Here is an 8,044-nt window from a genome sequence, read left to right on the forward strand (position 1 = left end):
ACTAAAATCATTTACAAACATACCGCCTGCGAGTCCTGCCCATCACCGTCAGCTAAAATCATTTACAAACATACCTCCTGCGAGTCCTGCCCATCACCGTCAGCTAAAATCATTTACAAACATACCTCCAGCGAGTCCTGCCCATCACCGTCAGCTAAAATCATTTACAAACATACCGCCTGCGAGTCCTGCCCATCACCGTCAGCTAAAATCATTGACAAACATACCTCCTGCAAGTCCTGCCCATCACCGTCAGCTAAAATAGTTTACAAACATACCTCCTGCGAGTCCTGCCCATCACCATCAGCTAAAATCATTTACAAACATACCTCCAGCGAGTCCTGCCCATCACCGTCAGCTAAAATCATTTACAAACATACCTCCTGCGAGTCCTGCCCATCACCCTCAGCTAAAATAATTTACAAACATACCTCCTGCGAGTCCTGCCCATTACCGTCAGCTAAAATCATTTACAAACATACCTCCTGCGAGTCCTGCCCTTCACCGTCAGCTAACATCATTTACAAACATACCTCCTGCGAGTCCTGCCCATCACCGTCAACTAAAATAATTTACAAAAATACCTCCTGCGAGTCCTGCCCATCACCGTCAGCTAAAATCATTGACAAACATACCTCCTGCAAGTCCTGCCCATCACCGTCAGCTAAAATAATTTACAAACATACCTCCTGCGAGTCCTGCCCATCACCATCAGCTAAAATCATTTACAAACATACCTCCAGCGAGTCCTGCCCATCACCGTCAGCTAAAATCATTTACAAACATACCTCCTGCGAGTCCTGCCCATCACCGTCAGCTAAAATCATTTACAAACATACCTCCAGCGAGTCCTGCCCATCACCGTCAGCTAAAATCATTTACAAACATACCTCCAGCGAGTCCTGCCCATCACGTCAACTAAAATCATTTACAAACATACCGCCTGCGAGTCCTGCCCATCACCGTCAGCTAAAATCATTTACAAACATACCTCCTGTGAGTCCTGCCCTTCACCGTCAGCTAACATCATTTACAAACATACCTCCTGCGAGTCCTGCCCATCACCGTCAGCTAAAATAATTTACAAACATACCTCCTGCGAGTCCTGACCATCACCATCAGCTAAAATAATTTACAAACATACCTCCTGCGAGTCCTGCCCATCACCATCAGCTAAAATCATTTACAAACATACCTCCAGCGAGTCCTGCCCATCACCGTCAGCTAAAATCATTTACAAACATACCTCCAGCGAGTCCTGCCCATCACCGTCAGCTAAAATCATTTACAAACATACCGCCTGCGAGTCCTGCCCATCACCGTCAGCTAAAATCATTTACAAATATACCTCCTGCGAGTCCTGCCCATCACCGTCAGCTAAAATCATTTACAAACATACCTCCTGCGAGTCCTGCCCATCACCGTCAGCTAAAATCATTTACAAACATACCTCCTGCGAGTCCTGCCCATCACCGTCAACTAAAATCATTTACATATAAACCTCCGGCGAGTCCTGCCCATCACCGTCAACTAAAATCATTTACAAACATACCTCCTGCGAGTCCTGCCCATCACCGTCAGCTAAAATCATTTACAAACATACCTCCTGCGCGTCCTGCCCATCACCGTCAGCTAAAATCATTTACAAACATACCTCCTGCGAGTCCTGCCCATCACCATCAGCTAAAATCATTTACAAACATACCTCCAGCGAGTCCTGCCCATCACCGTCAGCTAAAATCATTTACAAACATACCTCCTGCGAGTCCTGCCCATCACCGTCAGCTAAAATCATTTACAAACATACCTCCAGCGAGTCCTGCCCATCACCGTCAGCTAAAATCATTTACAAACATACCTCCTGTGAGTCCTGCCCTTCACCGTCAGCTAACATCATTTACAAACATACCTCCTGCGAGTCCTGCCCATCACCGTCAGCTAAAATAATTTACAAACATACCTCCTGCGAGTCCTGACCATCACCATCAGCTAAAATAATTTACAAACATACCTCCTGCGAGTCCTGCCCATCACCATCAGCTAAAATCATTTACAAACATACCTCCAGCGAGTCCTGCCCATCACCGTCAGCTAAAATCATTTACAAACATACCTCCTGCGAGTCCTGCCCATCACCGTCAGCTAAAATCATTTACAAACATACCTCCAGCGAGTCCTGCCCATCACCGTCAGCTAAAATCATTTACAAACATACCGCCTGCGAGTCCTGCCCATCACCGTCAGCTAAAATCATTTACAAACATACCTCCTGCGAGTCCTGCCCATCACCGTCAGCTAAAATCATTTACAAACATACCTCCTGCGAGTCCTGCCCATCACCGTCAGCTAAAATCATTTACAAACATACCTCCTGCGAGTCCTGCCCATCACCGTCAACTAAAATCATTTACATATAAACCTCCGGCGAGTCCTGCCCATCACCGTCAACTAAAATCATTTACAAACATACCTCCTGCGAGTCCTGCCCATCACCGTCAGCTAAAATCATTTACAAACATACCTCCTGCGCGTCCTGCCCATCACCGTCAGCTAAAATCATTTACAAACATACCTCCTGCGAGTCCTGCCCATCACCATCAGCTAAAATCATTTACAAACATACCTCCAGCGAGTCCTGCCCATCACCGTCAGCTAAAATCATTTACAAACATACCTCCTGCGAGTCCTGCCCATCACCGTCAGCTAAAATCATTTACAAACATACCTCCAGCGAGTCCTGCCCATCACCGTCAGCTAAAATCATTTACAAACATACCTCCTGCGAGTCCTGCCCATCACCGTCAACTAAAATCATTTACAAACATACCGCCTGCGAGTCCTGCCCATCACCGTCAGCTAAAATCATTTACAAACATACCTCCTGCGAGTCCTGCCCTTCACCGTCAGCTAACATCATTTACAAACATACCTCCCCACGAGTCCTGCCCTTCACCGTCAGCTAACATCATTTACAAACATACCTCCTGCGAGTCCTGCCCATCACCATCAGCTAAAATAATTTACAAACATACCTCCAGCGAGTCCTGCCCATCACCGTCAGCTAAAATCATTTACAAACATACCTCCAGCGAGTCCTGCCCATCACCGTCAGCTAAAATCATTTACAAACATACCGCCTGCGAGTCCTGCCCATCACCGTCAGCTAAAATCATTTACAAATATACCTCCTGCGAGTCCTGCCCATCACCGTCAGCTAAAATCATTTACAAACATACCTCCTGCGAGTCCTGCCCATCACCGTCAGCTAAAATCATTTACAAACATACCTCCTGCGAGTCCTGCCCATCACCGTCAACTAAAATCATTTACATATAAACCTCCGGCGAGTCCTGCCCATCACCGTCAACTAAAATCATTTACAAACATACCTCCTGCGAGTCCTGCCCATCACCGTCAGCTAAAATCATTTACAAACATACCTCCTGCGCGTCCTGCCCATCACCGTCAGCTAAAATCATTTACAAACATACCTCCTGCGAGTCCTGCCCATCACCATCAGCTAAAATCATTTACAAACATACCTCCAGCGAGTCCTGCCCATAACCGTCAGCTAAAATCATTTACAAACATACCTCCTGCGAGTCCTGCCCATCACCGTCAGCTAAAATCATTTACAAACATACCTCCAGCGAGTCCTGCCCATCACCGTCAGCTAAAATCATTTACAAACATACCTCCTGCGAGTCCTGCCCATCACCGTCAACTAAAATCATTTACAAACATACCGCCTGCGAGTCCTGCCCATCACCGTCAGCTAAAATCATTTACAAACATACCTCCTGCGAGTCCTGCCCTTCACCGTCAGCTAACATCATTTACAAACATACCTCCCTGCGAGTCCTGCCCTTCACCGTCAGCTAACATCATTTACAAACATACCTCCTGCGAGTCCTGCCCATCACCATCAGCTAAAATAATTTACAAACATACCTCCAGCGAGTCCTGCCCATCACCGTCAGCTAAAATCATTTACAAACATACCTCCAGCGAGTCCTGCCCATCACCGTCAGCTAAAATCATTTACAAACATACCGCCTGCGAGTCCTGCCCATCACCGTCAGCTAAAATCATTTACAAATATACCTCCTGCGAGTCCTGCCCATCACCGTCAGCTAAAATCATTTACAAACATACCTCCTGCGAGTCCTGCCCATCACCGTCAGCTAAAATCTTTTACAAACATACCTCCTGCGAGTCCTGCCCATCACCGTCAACTAAAATCATTTACATATAAACCTCCGGCGAGTCCTGCCCATCACCGTCAACTAAAATCATTTACAAACATACCTCCTGCGAGTCCTGCCCATCACCGTCAGCTAAAATCATTTACAAACATACCTCCTGCGCGTCCTGCCCATCACCGTCAGCTAAAATCATTTACAAACATACCTCCAGCGAGTCCTGCCCATCACCGTCAGCTAAAATCATTTACAAACATACCTCCAGCGAGTCCTGCCCATCACCGTCAGCTAAAATCATTTACAAACATACCTCCTGCGAGTCCTGCCCATCACCGTCAACTAAAATCATTTACAAACATACCGCCTGCGAGTCCTGCCCATCACCGTCAGCTAAAATCATTTACAAACATACCTCCTGCGAGTCCTGCCCTTCACCGTCAGCTAACATCATTTACAAACATACCTCCTGCGAGTCCTGCCCTTCACCGTCAGCTAACATCATTTACAAACATACCTCCTGCGAGTCCTGCCCATCACCATCAGCTAAAATAATTTACAAACATACCTCCAGCGAGTCCTGCCCATCACCGTCAGCTAAAATCATTTACAAACATACCTCCAGCGAGTCCTGCCCATCACCGTCAGCTAAAATCATTTACAAACATACCGCCTGCGAGTCCTGCCCATCACCGTCAGCTAAAATCATTTACAAATATACCTCCTGCGAGTCCTGCCCATCACCGTCAGCTAAAATCATTTACAAACATACCTCCTGCGAGTCCTGCCCATCACCGTCAGCTAAAATCTTTTACAAACATACCTCCTGCGAGTCCTGCCCATCACCGTCAACTAAAATCATTTACATATAAACCTCCGGCGAGTCCTGCCCATCACCGTCAACTAAAATCATTTACAAACATACCTCCTGCGAGTCCTGCCCATCACCGTCAGCTAAAATCATTTACAAACATACCTCCTGCGCGTCCTGCCCATCACCGTCAGCTAAAATCATTTACAAACATACCTCCTGCGAGTCCTGCCCATCACCCTCAGCTAAAATAATTTACAAACATACCTCCCTGCGAGTCCTGCCCATTACCGTCAGCTAAAATCATTTACAAACATACCTCCTGCGAGTCCTGCCCTTCACCGTCAGCTAACATCATTTACAAACATACCTCCCTGCGAGTCCTGCCCATCACCGTCAACTAAAATAATTTACAAAAATACCTCCTGCGAGTCCTGCCCATCACCATCAGCTAAAATCATTGACAAACATACCTCCTGCAAGTCCTGCCCATCACCGTCAGCTAAAATAATTTACAAACATACCTCCTGCGAGTCCTGCCCATCACCATCAGCTAAAATCATTTACAAACATACCTCCAGCGAGTCCTGCCCATCACCGTCAGCTAAAATCATTTACAAACATACCTCCTGCGAGTCCTGCCCATCACCGTCAGCTAAAATCATTTACAAACATACCTCCAGCGAGTCCTGCCCATCACCGTCAGCTAAAATCATTTACAAACATACCTCCAGCGAGTCCTGCCCATCACCGTCAACTAAAATCATTTACAAACATACCGCCTGCGAGTCCTGCCCATCACCGTCAGCTAAAATCATTTACAAACATACCTCCTGCGAGTCCTGCCCTTCACCGTCAGCTAACATCATTTACAAACATACCTCCTGCGAGTCCTGCCCATCACCATCAGCTAAAATAATTTACAAACATACCTCCTGCGAGTCCTGACCATCACCATCAGCTAAAATAATTTACAAACATACCTCCTGCGAGTCCTGCCCATCACCATCAGCTAAAATCATTTACAAACATACCTCCTGCGAGTCCTGCCCATCACCGTCAGCTAAAATCTTTTACAAACATACCTCCTGCGAGTCCTGCCCATCACCGTCAACTAAAATCATTTACATATAAACCTCCGGCGAGTCCTGCCCATCACCGTCAACTAAAATCATTTACAAACATACCTCCTGCGAGTCCTGCCCATCACCGTCAGCTAAAATCATTTACAAACATACCTCCTGCGCGTCCTGCCCATCACCGTCAGCTAAAATCATTTACAAACATACCTCCTGCGAGTCCTGCCCATCACCGTCAGCTAAAATCATTTACAAACATACCTCCAGCGAGTCCTGCCCATCACCGTCAGCTAAAATCATTTACAAACATACCTCCTGCGAGTCCTGCCCATCACCGTCAACTAAAATCATTTACAAACATACCGCCTGCGAGTCCTGCCCATCACCGTCAGCTAAAATCATTTACAAACATACCTCCTGCGAGTCCTGCCCTTCACCGTCAGCTAACATCATTTACAAACATACCTCCTGCGAGTCCTGCCCTTCACCGTCAGCTAACATCATTTACAAACATACCTCCTGCGAGTCCTGCCCATCACCATCAGCTAAAATAATTTACAAACATACCTCCAGCGAGTCCTGCCCATCACCGTCAGCTAAAATCATTTACAAACATACCTCCAGCGAGTCCTGCCCATCACCGTCAGCTAAAATCATTTACAAACATACCGCCTGCGAGTCCTGCCCATCACCGTCAGCTAAAATCATTTACAAATATACCTCCTGCGAGTCCTGCCCATCACCGTCAGCTAAAATCATTTACAAACATACCTCCTGCGAGTCCTGCCCATCACCGTCAGCTAAAATCTTTTACAAACATACCTCCTGCGAGTCCTGCCCATCACCGTCAACTAAAATCATTTACATATAAACCTCCGGCGAGTCCTGCCCATCACCGTCAACTAAAATCATTTACAAACATACCTCCTGCGAGTCCTGCCCATCACCGTCAGCTAAAATCATTTACAAACATACCTCCTCCGCGTCCTGCCCATCACCGTCAGCTAAAATCATTTACAAACATACCTCCTGCGAGTCCTGCCCATCACCGTCAGCTAAAATCATTTACAAACATACCTCCAGCGAGTCCTGCCCATCACCGTCAGCTAAAATCATTTACAAACATACCTCCAGCGAGTCCTGCCCATCACCGTCAGCTAAAATCATTTACAAACATACCTCCTGCGAGTCCTGCCCTTCACCGTCAGCTAACATCATTTACAAACATACCTCCTGCGAGTCCTGCCCATCACCATCAGCTAAAATAATTTACAAACATACCTCCTGCGAGTCCTGACCATCACCATCAGCTAAAATAATTTACAAACATACCTCCTGCGAGTCCTGCCCATCACCATCAGCTAAAATCATTTACAAACATACCTCCAGCGAGTCCTGCCCATCACCGTCAGCTAAAATCATTTACAAACATACCTCCTGCGAGTCCTGCCCATCACCGTCAGCTAAAATCATTTACAAACATACCTCCAGCGAGTCCTGCCCATCACCGTCAGCTAAAATCATTTACAAACATACCTCCAGCGAGTCCTGCCCATCACGTCAACTAAAATCATTTACAAACATACCGCCTGCGAGTCCTGCCCATCACCGTCAGCTAAAATCATTTACAAACATACCTCCTGCGAGTCCTGCCCATCACCGTCAGCTAAAATAATTTACAAACACACATCCTGCGAGTCCTGCCCATCACCGTCAGCTAAAATCATTTACAAACATACCTCCTGCGAGTCCTGCCCATCACCGTCAGCTAAAATCATTTACAAACATACCCCCAGCGAGTCCTGCCCATCACCGTCAACTAAAATCATTTACAAATATACCTCCTGCGAGTCCTGCCCATCACCGTCAGCTAAAATCATTGCTGTGTGTGTCACTCAACACTTTCTCTCTTCCTTCACTGATGATTCTGTCTGCGCGCACTAGTGTCCTGCCGA

This window comes from Salmo salar, chromosome ssa04 (assembly GCF_905237065.1).
Source record: "Salmo salar chromosome ssa04, Ssal_v3.1, whole genome shotgun sequence".
Lineage (NCBI taxonomy): Eukaryota > Metazoa > Chordata > Actinopteri > Salmoniformes > Salmonidae > Salmo > Salmo salar.